This window comes from Schistocerca cancellata, chromosome 6 (assembly GCF_023864275.1).
Source record: "Schistocerca cancellata isolate TAMUIC-IGC-003103 chromosome 6, iqSchCanc2.1, whole genome shotgun sequence".
NCBI lineage: Eukaryota > Metazoa > Arthropoda > Insecta > Orthoptera > Acrididae > Schistocerca > Schistocerca cancellata.
The window spans coordinates 613,333,023-613,355,255 of NC_064631.1; positions in this window are offsets into that span (position 1 = coordinate 613,333,023).

The window sequence follows — 22,233 nt, forward strand, 5'->3', positions numbered from 1 at the left end:
TATTTTTACGATGACAATGTGTATTATGCTGCTGAGGTATGTTTATGATCAATAAGATGATGCTACCGTATATGAGGAATTTGATTAGGCTACGTATTTCTTATGCTGAAATATTGAAGAAGTGTCGATGAATACGTATATGTGTAATAAGGTAAGGAATAATGAATAGTGGTTAGGGACTCTGATTTATGAAAAGGATGTTGGAAACCAAGAAACGTACTTTAAGAGTTATGAAATGTGTGTGTATATGTGTGAATGTATCACAATGCTGGCGAAAATGTTTTGGACACTATTATATCAACAGCATTTTGTTTCTACACATTTGCAACGTAAATTCTTGACCTGTGAAATATTTTTATATGAGACTGTCACTGTAGTGGAAACTGCTGTCGTAAATATTTCCTTAAGAAAGGTAAGTGACCACCTGCACGTAATGCGTTTTGGGCGCCCAGCTGAGAGGTAGTCGTCTGACAAAAGAAAGCCATTAGGTGGAGGGAAAAAAAAGAGGCCATTAACCTCGCTATTGACATTTCCTTGTTGAAAGCATACTGTGGAGCTCACAATTTATGATATTTACTAAAATGCCTAATGAAATGATGAGAAACATTTTACATCTATTGTCTTTGTAGTTGAGAGATTGCTCATTTTGTTTAATATCTGGTTTCCAGCTGTGTTGCAGCATTAGTTTTATAAAATAAACTTAGATGCATTTGCTAATGTGAACACTTTCTGTCAACAGATCTATTAAATAATTATTTTATGATCCACATTCTTCGAAAAAGGAGCTCTTGGACTGGAAAGAACAATAAGAAGGGACTGATAACAATAACTACACATATAATTTTCTTTTCAATTACTTGGTAATTTTTTGTAGAATTAGTTTTTATGGTGCACCACTTTAATTACATAGACAATAAGATGTGAATATACATTTCCCTTGTCTGCATTGTTGTCTTTACTGTAATATTATTTCTGCTTGAGATTTGTCATGTTTGCTGCTGCTGTTTGCCAGGCATAGTGTTACTGAATTTGACTTTGTGTTACTCTGCTAAGCCTGTTTTACTACTAATTTATTTTTCTTGTTTGCTGCTCATTGCCTTGTATTAGTTGTAATATTGCTGCTTGCTTTGCAATTTTCCATTTTTTTGTCATTGCTGTTTGTGTTAATTGTTTTATGCTGTTGCATTGCCTCGTCCCTTAGCATCTGAGCTCAGTAGATTTAAGTTAGCTTAAGAGGGGGTAGACTATATAAGAATCTAACTATGATGGATTGGAAGAAATGCATTGAGAAGCTATAAGAAAATTGTTTGGCCAACAAAGTAGTGTACAGTGGAGAAAAAACTATTTTTGAAAGAGGATATGAACAGAATACAGAAAGCATGCTTGGATAGGATTTTTTTTTGGTGGAAACAAATGTTGAAATAAGACGAAAGATCTATCGAATGAAGTTGTGGGTTGGACTGCAGTACCAAATGTTACACTGAAAACAGACCCTGTCCTTTCCTTTTGTGTTATCCCACTATGTGTTTGTGTACCCTAGTGTATTTGTTTTCTTCCTGTCTCTGTGTAGTTTCATAGAATTTTTTCTTCTTCTAATACTAAGCTACATTCACTATGATGAGGAATACTGTTATCCTCAAATATACTTTGCATTAATAATATGTTATTTTCTTTGTTAAGATGCTTAGACATTATGTATTCTGTTCTGTTTTAGTGCTCATGTGTGAAGTTGATGTTTCGAAAGTTATTCTGATCTTTTATGTATGTACTCATGTCATAATTCCGTTAACACTGATGTATATGTTATTTCTATTCTTTTGTAAAGCCTGTATTACTACAAATGTTATCTGTATTGTTATGTTTTTAATGATGTATTTTGTACCTTTGTAATTGTATTCTCATGTTATAATATTGTAATTGACACCAGTTAATCAAATTAAGTAACTTGTAAGCATTCATGTCACTGCACACATTTCTGTTGGTCACAGTAATGCACAAAATGTGAGAAGTTGTGACTGTTAGTGTTTGCACGTGTGTTACTTTAATTCAGCAAGGGACTGGGTAACAGCATTGCTGGTTCTAAGGACATTTCAAAAAAAAATTTGTGAGTGCACAAGTGGTGGTTTATGGACTTGCTATATTCTCCGCAAGACTCTTCGATGGTGAATGTGTACCTGCACAGTCGCAACAGATGGCTGCTGGCCGTCTCTACAAGGACTACAGTGGGTCTACACCTTTGCTGACTCACCAGTACCATTATTTCTACAAGGACTGCAGTGGGTCTGGCCCACCAATACCGTAATCTCTACCAGGACTACAGTGGGTCTGCTCTGTGATGACCTACCTACCAATATTCTTCAAAACGTCGAATGACTCTGCTGTGGGTTTGCTCTGTTGTGGCCCATTACCTGTCAGCATGTCAAGAGTCAGCACTGTCGTTCCATTGGAAGGACAACACTACTTCTTCAAGACTGCATGGAAATCCACTACTTCCATGTGCATTTTCTTTTACTGCTCAGACTTTGAAAAAAAAACACTGAAATTTTACTGTGATGAACAATCTGGAGTGTCTTTATGGACTGTGAGAAAATTTTAGCTTTTGACCAACATTGTATAAATAAGTGTGTGCATTTGATATCTTTGTTATTGTAATTATGAAAAATTTTATCAAATCATTATTGGCCACTGCCCACAACAATTTCTAAAATTTTTTGTGGGGAGCATGGGGGCTATGTAAGTAGGCTGTTTATGTTTTCTTATCGGCAACGTTACGTAGCGCTCGGTATGAAAATCACTGGCTGTGCTGTGCTGTGCTGTATGCAGTCTGTAGCTAGTTTGCATTGTTGTCTGCCATTGTAGTGTTGGTCAGCGGCAGCTGGATGTGAACAGCGCGTAGCGTGGGTGAGCCGCCAGCAGTGGTGAATGTGGGGAGAGAGATGGCGGAGTTTTGAAATTTGTAATACTGGATATTATGAACTAATATATATTTTATGACTGTTAAGGTAAATACATTGTTTGTTCTCTATCAAAATCTTTCATTTGCTAACTATGCCTATCAGTAGTTAGTGCCTTCAGTAGTTTGAATCTTTTATTTAGCTGGCAGTAGTGGCGCTCGCTGTATTGCAGTAGTTCGAGTAATGAAGATTTTTGTGAGGTAAGTGATTTGTGAAAGGTATAGGTTAATGTTAGTCAGGGCCATTCTTTTTTAGGGATTTTTGAAAGTCAGATTGCGTTGCGCTAAAAATATTGTGTGTCAGTTTAAGCACAGTCTTGTATAAATTATTGTAAGGGGACGTTTCAACTTGTTGTCTTATATAGGCGTTGCCGACCAAAGCGACGTATTCTACCTGTTTACAAATCTCTGTATTTGAATACGCATGCCTATACCAGTATCTTTGGCGCTTCAGTGTAATTAATATTTTATACGTACCCCTCCCGTTGTTCAAATGGTTCAAAAGGCTCTGAGCACTATGGGACTTAACATCTGAGGTCGTCAGTCCCCTAGAACTTAGAACTACTTAAACCTAACTAACCTAAGGACAGCACACACATCCATGCCCGAGGCAGGATTCGAACCTGCGACCGTAGCGGTCGCGCGGTTCCAGACTGAAGCGCCTAGAACCGCTCGGTCACCACCGACGGCCTCTCGTTGTCGGAACTACAGCGGGCCAACTCATGTCGTATCTTGTCAGACAATTTTCATCATTCTTCTGCAAATCCACACATTAAACGGATCGATTCTCTTCTTTTCCGGTTTCGGAATGAAAATGTAATGGTGCCACAAAAATTGTCAAAGGTGAAAGCTTGTATCTAAAAGTTTTAGAATGTGGTATTCCGATAGTTATAAATCTTTAGGCATCTTTAGGCGTTTGAGTAGTTATAAGTCACATAAAAAGATGAGTGCCTAGTTTTTTTCTTTATTACATGAAATGACTTTATTAGCTGAGCTCTAATGACACGTGCCACATAATATGACCGTTGTTGCCCGAAAATGCAGTATTTAGCAGCGTGAGCAACACCACTATCGTTATTAAATTCTGACCTTTGTTGTGGTAGGGTTGTTAGAACGTGCCTAGTTTTTTCTTTATTACGTGAAATGACTATTAACTGAGCTCTAATGACACCTGCCACATAATATGACTGTTGTTGCCCGAAAATGCAGTATTTAGCAGCGTGAGCAACACCGCAATCGTTATTAAAATTTTGACCTTTGTTGTGGTAGGGTTGTTAGGCAGCTTGTGGCAGTTTCTTCGAGCTTTTGAAAAGAGGCGCAACTTGCGAAGTCGAGGTAGTATATCAAAAGTGAGATGTAGACGGGAATGAGACTACAAAAATGTATTATGTTCTTGGGACCTTTCAAGCGGGATGTACGAACTTTCAGCAAAATTTTGATCATTGAAAGATAGGAGGCTGTGAACAGCTATCAAATCGTAACATACAGAAAACGTGCAGCTATCTTCGTTTCACTTATGTACCAGATGATAAGATTTACTATGCAAATTATCTATGCAATCAAATTAATAACTGTAGAAAGCAAAGAATTCAAAAAATGGTTCAAATGGCTCTGAGCACTATGGGACTTAACATCTATGGTCATCAGTCCCCTAGAACATAGAACTACTTAAACCTAACTAACCTAAGGACAGCACACAACACCCAGCCATCACGAGGCAGAGAAAATCCCTGACCCCGCCGGGAATCGAACCCGGGAACCCGGGCATGGGAAGCGAGAACGCTACCGCACGACCACGAGATGCGGGCAGCAAAGAACTGCCATGGTGAGCAACAAGTTGGGAGAAGAGATAATCTAGTACAATAGTGAAGAGCTTTGCTCATGTCTGCAGCAAATTCTCGTTATCAGCCGATGCAATAGTGTCTTGGCGACTTTCACTAGACCAGTAACCCTACTGTCAGAAAAATTCGGAGCTCGTTCTGCATGTCGTCACCTACGGAGCCATATTCAGTAACAAAAAGATTACTGTACACTTTGCTAATTGGTATATGAAGTTTCGGATAGCCTATAGGCTTCGCTAGTGTGAGGCAATCAGGAACTAACTGGAGAGAGAACGTCACCCAGTGAAAGGCGCTGCATAGGAACTCCGCCGCACGCTCAGCTCGATGGATATCTTACTGGTGTTTTGGTTTTCGTCTGTCTGAAGTGTGCTGCAGGTTTACACTGTTGTTCATCAGACGTATCTCACTTTCTCTGGCAAAGAAATATCGGCGATTGTATTGTAATTACTACGAGCGAATGATACTATTCATACTTCTGATTATTGAAGACTGAATGGCAGTTTTGCTTAATGAAGACATATTCCAGACAGTACTGTCAGCCCTCAAAGGAATTACATACATTGGCTGCGAGTGGGCATTCATTTAAATCAGTGGGGAAAGTTGGAAATTTGTGCCGGACCAGGATTCAAACCCGGCTATTCTGCTTACTAGGCAGATACTCTGACTGCTAAGCCATCCGGGCATAGTGGTCATCGCAAGTATACCGACTACTCCAACTCACCTACAGTCCGAAAATATTCTCAACTTATCCGCAAACCACTAAAGTAATGCCCCTTCTCCACTATTCTCGTTACTCGCGGAATTTCTTTGATTCCCGTAAGCTTGGTGGTGCATCTGCACTGAAGCGGATCATTGCTTGTGCTAGACTGAATTATACAGGATGATTTTTTCCACCGTGTACAAACTGTAGGTACTGATCGATGAGAGGATCATCATCATCATCATCATCATCATCAGCCAATTCAATCATTAGATGATGTGGCCTCTTCGAGTCGTGGATTCAGGTAGGCTTTCAGCAGTCTTCTCCAAGTGGGACGGTCTTGGGCAGTTCTCTGCCAGGTGTTACCAGCGATCTTCTTGATGTCTTTGTCCCATCTGTCTGGTGGTCTTCCTCTAGGCCTCCGGTGCTCTCTCGGACTCCACTCCAGTACTAGCTTCGTCCACCTGTTGTCTTTTCTTCTTGCGACGTGGCCAGCCCACTGCCATTTCAAGGAACCTACTCTCTCTAAGATGTCATTAACCTTCGTCACAGACCGGATGTCATCTGCCCTTTTCCTGTCCTTTCTTGTATAGCCCAGCATTGATCTCTCCATGGCTCTCTGTGCTGTCCTAAGTTTCCCTTTTGTGAATGAGTTCAGTGTCTAATGTACTTACGTCCGGAAATACCTGGTTTCCATACTACAGACCATTTATTCAATCACAGATCGTTACAGAGGCAACGGCCTTGCCGCAGTGGATACACCGGTTCCCGTGAGATCATCCAAGTTAAGCGCTGTCGGGCTTGGGCGGCACTTGGATGGGTGACCATCCAGGCCGCCATGCACTTTTGCCATTTTTCGGGGTGCATTCAGCCTCGTGATGCCAATTGAGGAGCTACTCGACCGATTAGTAGCGGATTCGGTCAAAAATACCATCATAACGACCGGGAGAGCGGTGTGCTGACCCCACGCCCCTCCTATCTGCATCCTCCACTGAGGATGACACGGCGGTCGGATGGTCCCGGTAGGCCACTCGTGGCCTGAAGAGGTAGTGCTTTTATAGATCGTTACGGAGACAGCGGTCTAATAAGCGCTGTACCGTGCAGTCACAGTTACAGCATTTGCTGAAAATAGTTTCCGTGTGCTTCAACGCATGCATGTACGCGCCATAGCATCATGTTCTCTCTCACTCGTTCACATCGGCCAGGCCACATCCGAAAAGTATCAAAGGCACATGAATACGGTGCTACAGTGTCTCCAGATCTGAAATGGGCTATGTGTACACTATACTTTTGACATGGCTCCATAACCAGAAATCGCACAGATTGAGATCCGGTGAACCAGCAAGCCATGCAACTTGAGCCCTTCGTCCGATCCATCGACCAGGGAATACACGATTGTGATGCGTCCAGACGTTAATGGCGAAGTGGACAGGGGTACTATCATGCAGCAGCGCATAACCGTCGAATCATCAATGGCAATTTTTTCCAGCAGGGGAGACAGTTAGGCGACGTGCATGGAAGACTGGTCGCAAAATACAGTCGCCAATTATCCTCGCCCACACATTGCGGCTGCACCGATGCTGATGATTCGCTGTCACTATACCACAGGGATTCTGCATACTATCCCACAGATGACTTATGGAAATTGAAGATACTCCACGTAAATGTGGCCTTATGTGTGAATAGGATGGGTGACACAAACCCCAGAATCGTGTTTGCCTGGTGAAGAAACCAGTGACAAAACTACTCCTAATGTAGAAGGTCTGTCACTAGTAAGCCCTGCATACGCTGTAAATGATAAAGAGTAGTAACTATTGAATCGGCGAGTGCAGAAACCACTTCAGTCACAAAATGCAAATTTTTCAGGAGGGGGAGAAAATGTCATAACTCATCCAAATTATCAAATACTTTAACCTTTTTTCCCCTCTGGTATAACATGCATCTACGTTGCTGTCATGCAACAATATCCTAATTTCGACATAAATAGGGCTCAGGAAAATTTAAAATTTGGTCCGGACTAATGCTGTTTCTGCACTCAACTGGTTTTTACAGACAGCTGAAAACTTGGGAAAAGGTAATCATTCATTTAAAGTCTATATTTTTTCATATTATATCAAAATGAAGTTACAGTATTGCAAAGTTATCAGAAAACAGGAATGCAACAAAGCAAAACGTTCTTAAAATAGATCATTCTCGACCAATGTATGATTGTCATGTGCAATGGTTGGCCAGGTAAATAGTGCATCATAGAAAACTTGGAAGTTTTCAGGAATACGAATCAACATCTTCTTGATGTCTTCCATTTTCTTGATGTTGATTGGAACTTTCCCTGATGGGTAGGCTGCAATACTTAAGGAAAATCAGTACCTATACTCCAGGAAGCAGGTTTCAGCGGCTGATAGCTGTGCTTTGGTAATCCACCAATGGAAGTGTATGCTGCGATTACCCCTTTTTCTTCACAGATACAGCGTAACTCTGTATATCAGGTGGAACCAAACTTGAATTTTGCTTCTTTTGGCACACTTCTCCCTCGCCATTCTCTGGGTAATGGGCTTTTTTGTGTAATATTCCTTCCACCAACCATCAAAATCTTTTACGTCAGTGGTGAGTAGGTTGGCGATGTGAAAGTTGTTACTGGACTGAACACATAACCCCTTGTATTCATCTGGTGTATATATCCGATCATTTTTACGTATCATCCTCTTAATAGTACCAAAATCTTGATCGTTTGGAAGATATCAATGCCTTCGAACCGAAAAGTAATGAAACCTTTGTTCAAAACGCCCTGTATTTGCAAGAGCAAGGCAGAATCTTATCATGGTGTGATTCCGATTCTGTCCGCAGGTGCCATCGGAACAGAAATAGAGATTTTTAACATGTGATGCAATATTAGAGTCAATGTATTTCAATAGCATGCTGCATATCTCATTGGCTCCTTTGTGGGCTACTCCTTTGTGGAACAGGAATATTTCAGATTTCATTGTTTTTAGGTTTATTATCCCAAAACAGTTCACCCAAAGTTGCCTCAAGTAAAGTATGTCCTGAACTGGGATCGCTGGAAGGGGGAGATTTTGCATAAAATCAAATGAAAGTGCGACTGTGTCTTCACATTCCGCACATAACTTCGTGACGCTTCAAAGTTCATTGTAAAATTTCTTGACTCGTCGTTTGTGGATAATAAGTTCAGCAAGAGCAGCCCTTTTACCTGCATCACCAATAGAGGAGCTGTTGATTTTTACATCAAGTTCTTCACGTTTTATGCAGGTGTCTACCTGCGGACGTCCGAACTGTAATGAAAAGTTGTCATGAAAATATGTAAGACAAAATTAATATTTTACATCCAAATGAGGGTACTTTTCTTTAAACTAGGAATGATTTTTTTAACATCAAGGTTGGCATCAAGATAACTGATATCTTTGGTGGCATAGTGGGTAATCTTGGTGGGAAATGATGAACTATGCTTATGTGTTTTAGAACAAACTTTGGTAGAAATCGTGTTCTTCTTGAGGTTTTTACCTCGTTTATCTTGAGGTGATTTACCCTCTATTAGGAGATCAGGAAGCCTTCGAACCCTGCCCTCAGTAATGCCTTACAATGAAATAAACGCTTTCTTACATACCCTTTTCATTTCTCCTCTGTATAGTAGGAAAAAATTCGAAACTGGCTGCTGTATCTCTAGGCTGTTCAGAACGAGGCCTATGGTGCTTAATTATGTGTGTTTCAATTAGTTGTTGTAAGAAAATATCTTGCTCGTCTTTTGATTTCAACTGATTCAAATTAGCAACAAATTCAGATTTTTCATCAACACAAAACTTAGTAAAGCATTGTAATTTACAGTTACAAGCAGCACCTGTTGTTCTAGATGGGGTGAGACGCCCTTTGCGGTTGATGTGTTCAACCCCACAAACTGTAGAAGTTCTAATGACGTTTCTTCGATGTTTTTCTTCATTTCTCCTCCTCTTCTTAGGAGCTGTTTCATGGTCACTTTCACTGCTTGTGGTATTCACAGACATATTGACCACAGAACAGGAAATGTTAAGCACGAACTTGGAACACGTTGAAAACAATCAACAAAAGACTTTTATAAGAGCAGCTGTTTAGACTGGCAAACACATGGCACATGCTCGGTAAAAGGGGCATGCGATCTAGCGGTTGGAACAGAAACCACGTCAGTCACTGACTCATTTCTGCGTTCAGCGTTCGAAAAAGACACCCTGTATCTACGGATCCACTCAACAGACTAACGTGGTTCTTGCACTCAACACGCATCTTGCCTTTCTAAGAATCTTTTCACCGAAAACGATTTTTCGCATTTTTTGGACTGAAGTGGTTTCTGCACTTACCGATTCAGTTGTCATGGAGAACGTTCCACACGGTCGTCTCGCTTACCCCCTACTAGCAGGCCAATTGCATGGTTCTGACAGGGTAGTCGCCTTCCAAAGTGTTAATCACATTTTCCTCCAAGTCTGGTGTCCGAACATTTCGGGTATGTCCTTCATGATTTCGTGCTCCATCATTGTGTCACATTCGGTACAGAGTGAGTCAGCAAGAGAAGTGAATCGGGCACAACATTACCAGTTACTAAGGCAGGAGAGTGCGCTAGGGCATGACGTATGAGGAACAGTACCACCCTCTAGGATGAATCCATGCATACTGCAACTGTGGCTACATGATACAGCCCTCGTTAGATCGCAGTCTCTGTAACAAAGTATAATTGAATAAATGTTCTCTACCATAGAAACTATGGCAACGACCTTCCCGCAGTGGATATACCGGTTCCCGTGAGATCACCGAAGTTAAGCATTGTCGGGCGTGGCCGGCACTTGGATGGGTGACCATCCAGGCCGCCATGCGCTGTTGCCATTTTTCGGGGTGCACTCAGCCTCGTGATGCCAATTGACAGAATAATAGCGGCTCCGGTCACAGAAAACCATCATAACGACCGGGAGAGCGGTGTGCTGACCACACACCCATCCTATCCGCATCCTCAACTGAGGATGACTCGGCGGTCGGATGGTCCCACTTGTGGCCTGAAGACGGAGTGCATGGAAACTATGCATTTCCGGTCGTAAGCAAGTACTATGGCAGGAGAGTGCGCTAGGGCGTGACGTATCAGGAGCAGTACCACCCTCTATGAGGAAACCATGCATTCTGAACTGTGGCTGCATGATACAGCGCTTATTAGACTGCAGTCTCTGTAACAAAGTACAATTGAACAAATGGTCTCTAGCATGGAAACCATGCATTTCCGGTCGTAAGTTCATTAGAGCTTTTTTTTCCGTATCCTCTCATCGATCAATCCCTAGAGTTTGTACACGGTGGAAAAATGACCCTGAGTAATACACAAGTGTTTAGTTTGGATGTATTTCTATTATTTCATTTGAATTTTCAAGATAGTAATGTATTCTTGGTCTAAGCCTTTAAAGAATAGAAAAAAATAATAGTATGAAAATGGTCGATCAGAACAATAATACTGACTTTAAAAATGCTACCAGTAATTCAAAGAAAAGTAATGTTTTGATTAATAAAAATAAGATCGACCTATAAATCAGTAAATAAATATTTATCCGAGCAATCATCACTCATATTTGATTCTTTCTCGGTTGGTAGTGTTCACTGGTTGGGAGAAGAAGGTGTGCGCACACATTGCATTTGTTATTTGTAACGCTCTTGAATCCTCTTGGCGATTGGAGGCCCAATACTGCATAGCACTGACGCAATGTACTTGCCGAAGTAGTCGTAGTAGTCGTTTTGTTTAATTACTGCTGCACGATTTGAAATGGATTGTAATTTCTCAATCGCACATGAAAAAAGAAATCGATTTGCGGGTCGTGTAAAACTTTTTTGATGATTTTTGATGACAATGTCCCGCGGTGGAGTAGAAGACATTTTTAGTTTCAGTATTGCTATGGGTGTCTCAGTTTCTGCTGGAATCTGTAATGTGGTTGGGCGTGGTCTCGTTGAGATCTTCAGCAACAGTTAAATCTTTAGATGGGGATTGTGATGTCTCTAGTTGTGATTGTTCATTTGAGTTTCTTGGTGTCACCCGCAATCAAAACATTAACTTTGTTTCAGGCGCCGGCAAATTCAGACGAATGGAAAAATAAAGTGTACGGGTTTAGAGAGCGATGGAACTTTTCAGCCTGTGCTGGAGCTCATCGTCATTCGTGCCTCTCCCGTTACTGTATCTGATCATTACAATTACGAAACTTGTTTCAGTATCGTATTAGTAGCTTTAGCTGATTCCGATTATTGTTGATGTAGGAGCTAAAGGAGACAACGCTTTGGAGACAAATTCAGTTGCAATGCCAGGTGATTTTGTTTTTGTAGGGGACGATGCGTTTCCGCTAAAGACGTGTTTGATGAAACCTGACAGTCGGCGTAACATATCTCGACAAGAAAGAATCAACAACTATCGAATATCAAGGGCTCGAAGAGTTGCAGAAAATACTTTCAGCATACTTGCGAGTAAATTCAGAGTATTTGTGAAACCAATATCTTTACAATACAGTTTGTGGATAAGGTTGCACTAGCCTGCTGCTCGTCGAACAATTGGCTGCAGAAAACGAATCCCGCCCACAACTCACGAGGTTTAATTGACTTCGAGGATGAAATCCATCGTATTTTCCCTGGATAGAATAAATTACTGGCCTACAGAACCTGCCATAAACTGTCGAGAGACGTCCTCATCGACAGGCGCAACAAATTCGAGATAAGTACCCTGATTACTATACTAATGAAGCTGTCGTGCCCTGGCAAAATGCACTGCTCACTGACGTTCCAAATATAGAACTGTAGAGCATATCATTGCCAGTATTGTGCTCCCGTTAATTTGTACAAGGTTAAATTCAGTTTACATGCATTACAAAGTAAATGCATTGCCACATATATTGTATCACATGACTTTGTTGATTGTAGTGCTAAATATTTTCGTATTAAAGGAAGGTGGTACAGTTCCTCTGACACACCCACTCTTTGTACAATCATTATAAAAATGTAGTATAATGTAAGTCTAAAAACCAATTTTGTAAATATATAATATTTTAAAAATTAAAGCATGAACTTTTATTTCAATTAGTACATTTGATGGTGTCGGTCTTTGTTGAACGAATGGCCGAATGAAAGAATTGCTCTTCTCAAACGAGAAGGTTTTGAGCTTATAAATGCAGTCAGTGACAGCTCCAGACCCTTCGCTTTCGGCTGTGTTTTTTTCAGTTCTACGCAAAACGACCTCCTCAAGTTTTTAAATTTTGCAATTACTTCTTTCAGTCTGAATCCTGGAATTTGGGAAGCATCACTAATTCTTTTGACAGCTGCCATTTTGATATGTCGGTGTCGGTAGTCTTTGCTGCTTACGTCATACAAGACATGATGGGCAGCGTAAACATTCAGAAATGGTAAGGTTTTACTGTCTTCCTACTTGACCACACGTCCTTTAATGACAATAGTTGTTGTCATCTTTTTGTCCGTAACACTAGACATTGGGTGTGCCCCTGGTAGCTCAGTGGTCAGCACGATGGAATGTCATACCTAACGGCCTGGGTTCGGTTCCAGGCTGGCTCGGGGATTTTCTCCGCTCAGGGACTGGGTGTTGTGTTGTCCTTATCATCATCATTTCATTCCCATCGACGCTCAAGTCGCCGAAGTGGCGTCAATTCGAAAGACTTACACCAGGCGAACGGTCTACCCGCCTAGAGAGCCAGTATAGGGAGAGAGTGGCCAACCGGACGATACGGCGGCAATTTTTCTGCCAAACCGCGGGCGGGACTTTTGAATGGCCAGTAGTGGAGTAGTGGAGTACACACTCACCGAATCAAAAGCACAAGACAATATAGCGAAATCATTCGTTAAATGCCTTTGTTTGTAAGAATAATGTGTTATAATAATTTTCACACAGCCAATTTACAGGTCTGTTTTCAAATTTAACTATGTGTATTGCAAGTTGTTTTATATGTAGTAAAAAGCAAAAACGACATACTTCACATAGATAAGAGTACTTGGTTGGTTTCCACAAGGCTCCTGTTTGATTTATGTCAGCCCTGTTGACTGCGACTGCCCACTGCTTTCGTCTTTCTGCACTGCGTGGAAATGCTAACATGCGAAATCCACCTTCGCCTCTATTGGAACAACCAAATGCAGCACAACCTGCCATCGTTTACGAACGTCTGCAGAACGAATTACAGATGTCAAAAACAATACTGTACAATTACTAACGTGTTTACTTCAAACATGTAGGCCTACCGACTTCATCACAAAACGCTTCATTATTTCAACTCGTATTTAAGATCGGAAACGCTAATTACGTACTAAAAGCGATATACAACTAAATCGATCATGCATGCACAACGCATAACAAATCTCTCAATAATTCAAATACCTTTTAATCGTTTCCAAACGTCCTCTGAACTCCAATTCAACTCAAAAGCACGGCGAACATAGGAAGCGCGAGAGAAGTTTGGCGCCATTTTTTCTGCCATAGCTAATCAACCAATCACGGGCAACTTCACCTATGGCCACTCTCTCTCTGTATACGGGCTGTCTGTACCCGCCGGGAGGCCCTAACCACACGGCATTTGCATATTACTAGATATTGGAATAAGACACAGCCACAAAAGAGGCAAACTCACAACTGAAAATCAGACACATTTCTTATGGAGTGTGACTCCACACGCCTGCCTGTGACCTCAGCGTCAAATTCAAACGGCTCTTCGATCACACGGGCAGTGTTCCACGGCAGCGTGCCTCACGCTGGCGTTTCACGCCCCGTGGGAACCCAGCTACGCAGGTGGCAGCGGTTGGGCTGACCGGTGGCGAATGTGGGGCGGCATGGGCCGCATAGCTGGTCGGCAACAACAGCAGAACCCTCGACGCGGACGTCTCGGCCGGTGAGTGGCGTCAAGGCTTCGTGGCCTGCAACACTAACGCCTCAGCTAACGGGCGGCGTCAGTGGGGGACGCAGGTGGGGGGCCGGGAAGCCGCGCCGACCGTGAATTAACGTGGCCATGCGCTTATGCTCGGTTTACACCAGCAAGTTATTGCAGCAATTTACTTGCGCGGGGGAACTTGCCGCGCTATTTGCGAGTGTAAACATAACGCCAAGTCGACTTGCGACTGTAGCAATTTATTGCGGAAGTGACTTGCTGCACGTTTTCCGCTTCCAGTGTAAACACCACGCAAGAAGTATCTGCAAGTAACTTGCAACTTTTAGGATTTATTTCTATTTCCCGCAAGTTATAGTAAGTATGTCGTCTGCATAACACTCATATTTAACATTTTACTTAATGTGGTGACTTAATTTTATGCAACCATCTTACGTATTACATGCAAACAAATTTCAGAAATGGAGGAGAAACGGGAATGGATGAAGCAGGATACAGAACATTTTATTGAAGTCGTGGAGAGCTACCCCGAAATACGGAACGTGCATAACCGAGACTTTAAGGATAGAGTGAAGAAGATGAGCGCATTAAATGAAATCTCGTCGATATTCGACACATCTATAAAAGAAGTACATAGAAAGTAGCATAACTTGAAGACACAACCCCTTTGCTACCTGCATCCACTTGCTTGTTGTTTTAGGAGGCTAGAAAAAGACGATGTGTAATTATTACATGTGCTATTCACTTAGCTTGTCACTTTCCATTTTATGAGCATTAGGGAAAAAAAATTTTTATAAGCATATCATTCTGTAAAATGCAGTTTATTTCAATGAAAATTTAATTTCATTGTTGTGTTTTCACATACCTGCAAATAATTTTCCCTTTTCAAGACATTAAAAAAGGCTCTACATACATCGGGTACGATCAGAGAATCGTGCAGACGGGAATATGAAACAACTACATTAGGGACTTGTATGAGTCTCCTATAAAGAAAAGATTTCAAAAATCAAAATTTTTTTGGTGGTATGTTCCACACAAATAAATGAAATGCCTATTTTATTCGTAGCTCACCGGTAGCTATAAATCATAGAATGGCTAGCAAACGTTCCTTTGCTAAAATAGCAGTACCGAAGTTTGTGTCTCGTTTTGATATGACGGGTGCTATTAACATCAACAAATACTCAGGATCATTTGAGGACATTCTGCAAAACTTTTCAAATGGTTCAAATGGCTCTGAGCACTATGGGACTCAACATCTGAGGTCATCAGTCCCCTAGACTTAGAACTACTTGAAACTAAGGACATCACACACATCCATGCCCGAGGCAGGATTCGAACCTGCGACCGTAGCAGCAGCGCGGTTCCAGACTGTAGCGCCTAGAACCGCTCGGCCATTCCGGCCGGCACAAAACTTTTCAAAAGTATCCATGCTCTCGATACTAAGTTCTTGCAAAAGGTTATTACAGGCACCATTTTGCAATCTTCTCATTATCTACTCTCTAACCCAAATACTTCTCTTTTTCTTTTTCACGTTTTGCATTACAATTACAAGAGCTGCAGCATATCTCACCCGCCTACTTGTCATTTTACACTTCGGCTGACACTCGTAGTGGTACTGAAAGCATATGTAAACAGCATCAGTAAGTTGTTGACGCAAGTTTCTTGCCAAAGAACTTGCGGAAGAATCTTGCTTAATTCTTGCGCTTCTGTGTAAACACAGCTGCAAGCGGCTAGCAATAACTAGCAGCAATAACTTCTGCAAACGACTTGCTAGTGTAAACCCAGCTTTAGTGTAGCCACAGGAGCGGCGCGGACACATCGCGCGCTTCCCTCTTCCATCGGTGTCCGGCTCAGGTTAGCAGGAGGCGACTGGGTGCCTGCTGCGACCGCCAAATGGGGCCCCCGCGCACGCAGCACGCACGTGCACTGCGAGGCGCGGCTCATTGTACTCAGCGCGCACGCATTGGTGCGGCGCGCTGCGACGGGCAGGCAGCAGACTTTGCCCCGGGCACTGGAGTGTGGGATCACAAGAGTCTGGCGCGGCATCGTAGCCGACGCGCCTCAGCACTCAGGCTCGGCTCCCAGCGGTATAACAGCGGCAAATACTGACCGACCGCGCAACATCGAAACATGAACCAAAAGTAAGCGGCCACCTTATGGTTCAAAAATGGTTCAAATGGCTCTGAGCACTATAGGACTTAACTTCTGAGGTCATCATTCCCCTAGAACTTGGAACTACTTAAACCTAACTAACCTAAGGACATCACACACATCCATGCCCGAGGCAGGATTCGAACCTGCGACCGTAGCGGTCCCGCGATTCCCGACTGTAGGGCCCACAACCGCTCAGCCACCCCGGCCGACCCACCTTATGGACCAAACGGAGAGAACTTACCGCGTTTCTCACACTACTGTACATGGATAGAGAGAGCGAAGAAGGTTATTGGATTCTGCTTATGACGACAATGTACAGGAGGTGGAGCAGTCAGGACTTGTGAGAGTGCACCCACGACTGCCGTTAAATGACAGAACAGAAAATTAGGCAAAATAAATAGAATATACACTCCTGGAAATTGAAATAAGAACACCGTGAATTCATTGTCCCAGGAAGGGGAAACTTTATTCACACATTCCTGGGGTCAGATACATCACATGATCACACTGACAGAACCACAGGCACATAGACACAGGCAACAGAGCATGCACAATGTCGGCACTAGTACAGTGTATATCCACCTTTCGCAGCAATGCAGGCTGCTATTCTCCCATGGAGACGATCGTAGAGATGCTGGATGTAGTCCTGTGGAACGGCTTGCCATGCCATTTCCACCTGGCGCTTCAGTTGGACCAGCGTTCGTGCTGGACGTGCAGACCGCGTGAGACGACGCTTCATCCAGTCCCAAACATGCTCAATGGGGGACAGATCCGGAGATCTTGCTGGCCAGGGTAGTTGACTTACACCTTCTAGAGCACGTTGGGTGGCACGGGATACATGCGGACGTGCATTGTCCTGTTGGAACAGCAAGTTCCCTTGCCGGTCTAGGAATGGTAGAACGATGGGTTCGATGACGGTTTGGATGTACCGTGCACTATTCAGTGTCCCCTCGACGATCACCAGTGGTGTACGGCCAGTGTAGTAGATCGCTCCCCACACCATGATGCCGGGTGTTGGCCCTGTGTGCCTCGGTCGTATGCAGTCCTGATTGTGGCGCTCACCTGCACGGCGCCAAACACGCATACGACCATCATTGGCACCAAGGCAGAAGCGACTCTCATCGCTGAAGACGACACGTCTCCATTCGTCCCTCCATTCACGCCTGTCGCGACACCACTGGAGGCGGGCTGCACGATGTTGGGGCGTGAGCGGAAGACGGCCTAACGGTGTGCGGGACCGTAGCCCAGCTTCATGGAGACGGTTGCGAATGGTCCTCGCCGATACCCCAGGAGCAACAGTGTCCCTAATTTGCTGGGAAGTGGCGGTGCGGTCCCCTACGGCACTGCGTAGGATCCTACGGTCTTGGCGTGCATCCGTGCGTCGCTGCGGTCCGGTTCCAGGTCGACGGGCACGTGCACCTTCCGCCGACCACTGGCGACAACATCGATGTACTGTGGAGACCTCACGCCCCACGTGTTGAGCAATTCGGCGGTACGCCCACCTGGCCTCCCGCATGCCCACTATACGCCCTCGCTCAAAGTCCGTCAACTGCACATACGGTTCACGTCCACGCTGTCGCGGCATGCTACCAGTGTTAATGACTGCGATGGAGCTCCGTATGCCACGGCAAACTGGCTGACACTGACGGCGGCGGTGCACAAATGCTGCGCAGCTAGCGCCATTCGACGGCCAACACCGCGGTTCCTGGTGTGTCCGCTGTGCCGTGCGTGTGATCATTGCTTGTACAGCCCTCTCGCAGTGTCCGGAGCAAGTATGGTGGGTCTGACACACAGGTGTCAATGTATTCTTTTTTCCATTTCCAGGAGTGTATTTCAATGTAACGAATGTTACAGGCCACTCTCGGACGACGAACAACTAGCCATTGACATTGCTACACCACGAAGATGACGTGCTACAGACGCGAAATTTAACCGACAGGAAGAAGATGCTGTGATATGAAAATCGTTAGCTTTTCAGAGCATTCACACAAGGTTGGCGCCGGTGGCGACACCTACAACGTGCTGACACGACGAAAGTTTCCAACCGAATTCTCATACACAAACAGCACTTGACCGGCGTTGCCTGGTGAAACGTTGTTGTGATGCCTCGTGTAAGGAGGAGAAATACGTACCATCACGTTTCCGACTTTGATAAAGGTCGGATTGTAGCCTATCGCGATTGCGGTTTATCGTATCGCGACATTACTGCTCGCGTTGGTCGAGATCCAATGACTGTTAGCAGAATATGGAATCGGTGGCTTCAGGAGGGTAATACGAAACGCCGTGTTGGATGCCAACGGCCTCGTATCACTAGCAGTCGAGATGACAGGCATCTTATCCGCATGGCTGTAACGGATCGCGCAGCCACGTCTCGATCCCTGAGTCAACAGATGGGGACGTTTGCAATTCATCAACCATCTGCACGAACAGTTCGACGACGTTTGCAGCAGCATGGACTATCAGCTCGGAGACCATGGCTGCGAGACAGTGTTCAGGAGCAGCAGACTTTTCTGGCTGAGCTAATCAGGTGTGACGTCTACGATCATCACATCTATCTTCAATAGTGTGACACTTCTGGTCAGTATATGATTTCTCTCATGACACGGTATATTCCTGGCCTCCTTAGACCTAGACCTTAGACCCTTAAGAGTTACACGAATGCGAATTCACAGCTAAGATAGAATACATGTTATATAAACTCATGGTGGGGGGAGGGGAGGGGGGCAAAGGAAAAGGAAGGGTAAGGACTATTCATGTCACCTGCATCGCGACTTTAAGCAGAATCAACGGCGACGAGTGAAAATGTGTGCCGGACCGGAATTCGAACCCGGGATCTCCTGCTTATTAGGCAGTTGTGTTAAACACTGCTCTACCCGGACACAATGTTGTAGCAGCAGCGCGGAGTATCTCGGCAGGCCTCTCAGCTGACCCACATTCCCATCTAGCGTCTCCTATCCGCTGTCCCAGTCCGTCTGTCTTTAAGAGATCCCTACATCGCTTGTACTCGCACTGGAGGGTGGAAGATACACTTTGTTTGATGTTTGTTGAAAATGTTGCCGATTTTAAAGGACGCGCCACTAAGATAAGGTAGAAAAACAATCCTCATGGATATCTCAATTTCTTCTGGCTATCCTTGAGATTTAGTGTGTGCTGGTTCAAATACATTTTGAATCTGCTTGTCAGCGTAACCGTTATCGACGAACACAGGGTTAAAATGCATAAGCTCTGCTGATAAGCAGTAATACAGTACAGTGCAGTCTCCGTAATGTAAGCCAATGACCATACCAGAACACATTCCACTGGCATTATCAAAGCTCATTTCCAGAACGAGATGACAGTTGGCGGGAGCTAGACAGAATGTATTTGGAAGGTATCTTATTCGACATAAAATAGTAACAAAGGTGAAAGTGAGGCACTAGTGTAGAGCGTGTTTAGAGTAGTGTGCCTAGTCCATTACAGGTCAAGTACAAAAATGGTTCAAATGGCTCTGAGCACTATGGGACTTAACATCTAAGGTCATCAGTCCCCTAGAACCTAGAACTTAGAACTACTTAAACCTAACTAACCTAAGGACATCACACACATCCATGCCCGAGGCAGGATCCGAACGTGCGACCGTAGCGGTCACGCGGTTCCAGACTGAAGCGCCTAGATCCGCACGGCCACACCGGCCGGCAATATGAGATAAATCTAGTTTTTTGAACGAGAATCCGTAACACACAACTGCGACTGGATGGGTGATGGCAGCTCGCATCTCGTAGATTAGGCTGGCGAGATTTCAAAGAGAAAAAACCGGGACACTTGTATTGACACTTTATATCTAACTACACTTATTCTTACTTTTCTTGTCAGTTATCCTGATATTTCGAAACCGATAATAGCCCTATGACGAAGCAGCAGCTGAAAAAGACATAGCAAAAACGTATCTTCATTTCGTGAACTGGGAAGGAGCACCTAGTTACCTCACACATAAACAAAATTCTTTTCTTCAGTAATAAGGAAGACCGGCACTATACTCGTACTTTTTTTACGGTGATAGCCTGGATATATTTTCTGCAATGCTTACGGACTTACTAGCTACTTAGGTATATTTTGTTAATCCTAAAAAATGTAATATTACTAATCAGTTATCATATACAAACTATACATTTCATACTAAAATTTAAGATTGCGTATGGCTGCACATTGTTAGGGCAAGCGCACATACATGCCAAAGCACTACTAACACACGCCTCACCGCTCACATTCTTCAGGCCCATTAGGAGAAATCGTTTAAGTGATTCTCCTTTTTACTTCCTTTAGTTTTCTTTTTACTTCTCTCGAGAGCCATAAAGCGGAAGCTCGGCAAATTAGAGGCGAAGGTAGGTAAAACCTGCTTTTTATTCATCATATCTCTTACTCTTTCCTCAGGCATAAGGCGAGTTGAGAATACTGTTAACGTTCTGTTTCTAGGAAACTTGTTTTCACTAATATTTAACTTTGTGGGAAATATTATTACAAGTATTTTGCTTATCGATTAAAAACCAGGACAATTATGTGTCCCGAACGATTTTCTCGGGACACCAGCACATTTATGTGGAAACCGTGACTATCGTGGCAAAACTGGGACGTCCGATAAGCCAAGATATAGGTCACAGTCGTTTGGTTTACGGTACACACTGTGACCCAAGGGACCATCTTCCTTTCTAAGTATCATGTCGTTTAAAACTGAGAGGTCTCCATTTTTTTCCACTTCCATGGTGAAGCAAATGCTCAAAGGAATTAATATCCAGAAATGAAGGTAGTGTTGCTGCCCCATGTGGCCGTACCACAAAGGAGTCGTCATATATCTCCAGAAAAAATTAGGTTTCAAAACCACCGAATGAAGTGCTATGTCCTCGAAGACTTCCACAAAAAAAAGTTAACCACTGAGGGAGACAAAAATGTTCTAATGTGTGCGAATTCCTAAGGGAACAAACTGCTGAAGTCATCGGTCCTTAGACTTACACACCACTTAAACTAACTTATGCCAAGAACGACACACACACCGATGCCCAAGGTCGGACTTGAGCATCTGGCGGGAGGGCCTGAGCAATCCGTGACATGGCGCCTTAAGCCGCGCGGCCACTCCGCGTGGCTGAGGTAGACAAAAAAATGGTTCAAATGGCTCTGAGCACTATGCGACTTAACTTCTGAGGTCATCAGTCGCCTAGAACTTAGAACTAATTAAACCTAACTAACCTAAGGACATCACACACATCCATGCCCGAGGCAGGATTCGAACCTGCGACCTTAGCGGTCGCTCGGCTCCAGACTGTAGCGCCTAGAACCGCACGGCCACTCCAGCCGGCTGAGGGAGACAAAGTGCTAGCCATAGCAGCATAGTCAGTTTACTTAAAATATTCTTCGTTAAACAGAAATTGATTGGACGTAAGCACATGTTTGAAAATATGTAAGATGTCACGTTGATAGGCTTCCTCAACCTTGAAAAATCGTTCGACGATGTCAAATGGTTCGCGATGTTCTAAATTCTGAGAAGAATAAGGGGAAACTATCGGGAAACATGGGTAATATACAATATGTACAAGAGCCAAGAGGGATCAATAAGAGCAGAAGGCCAACAACGAAGCGCTCGGATTAAAAAGGGTATAAGACAGGATGCAGTCCTTCGCCCTTACTCTTCGACCTATACACCGAAGAAGCAGTGAAGGATATAAAAGAAAGTTT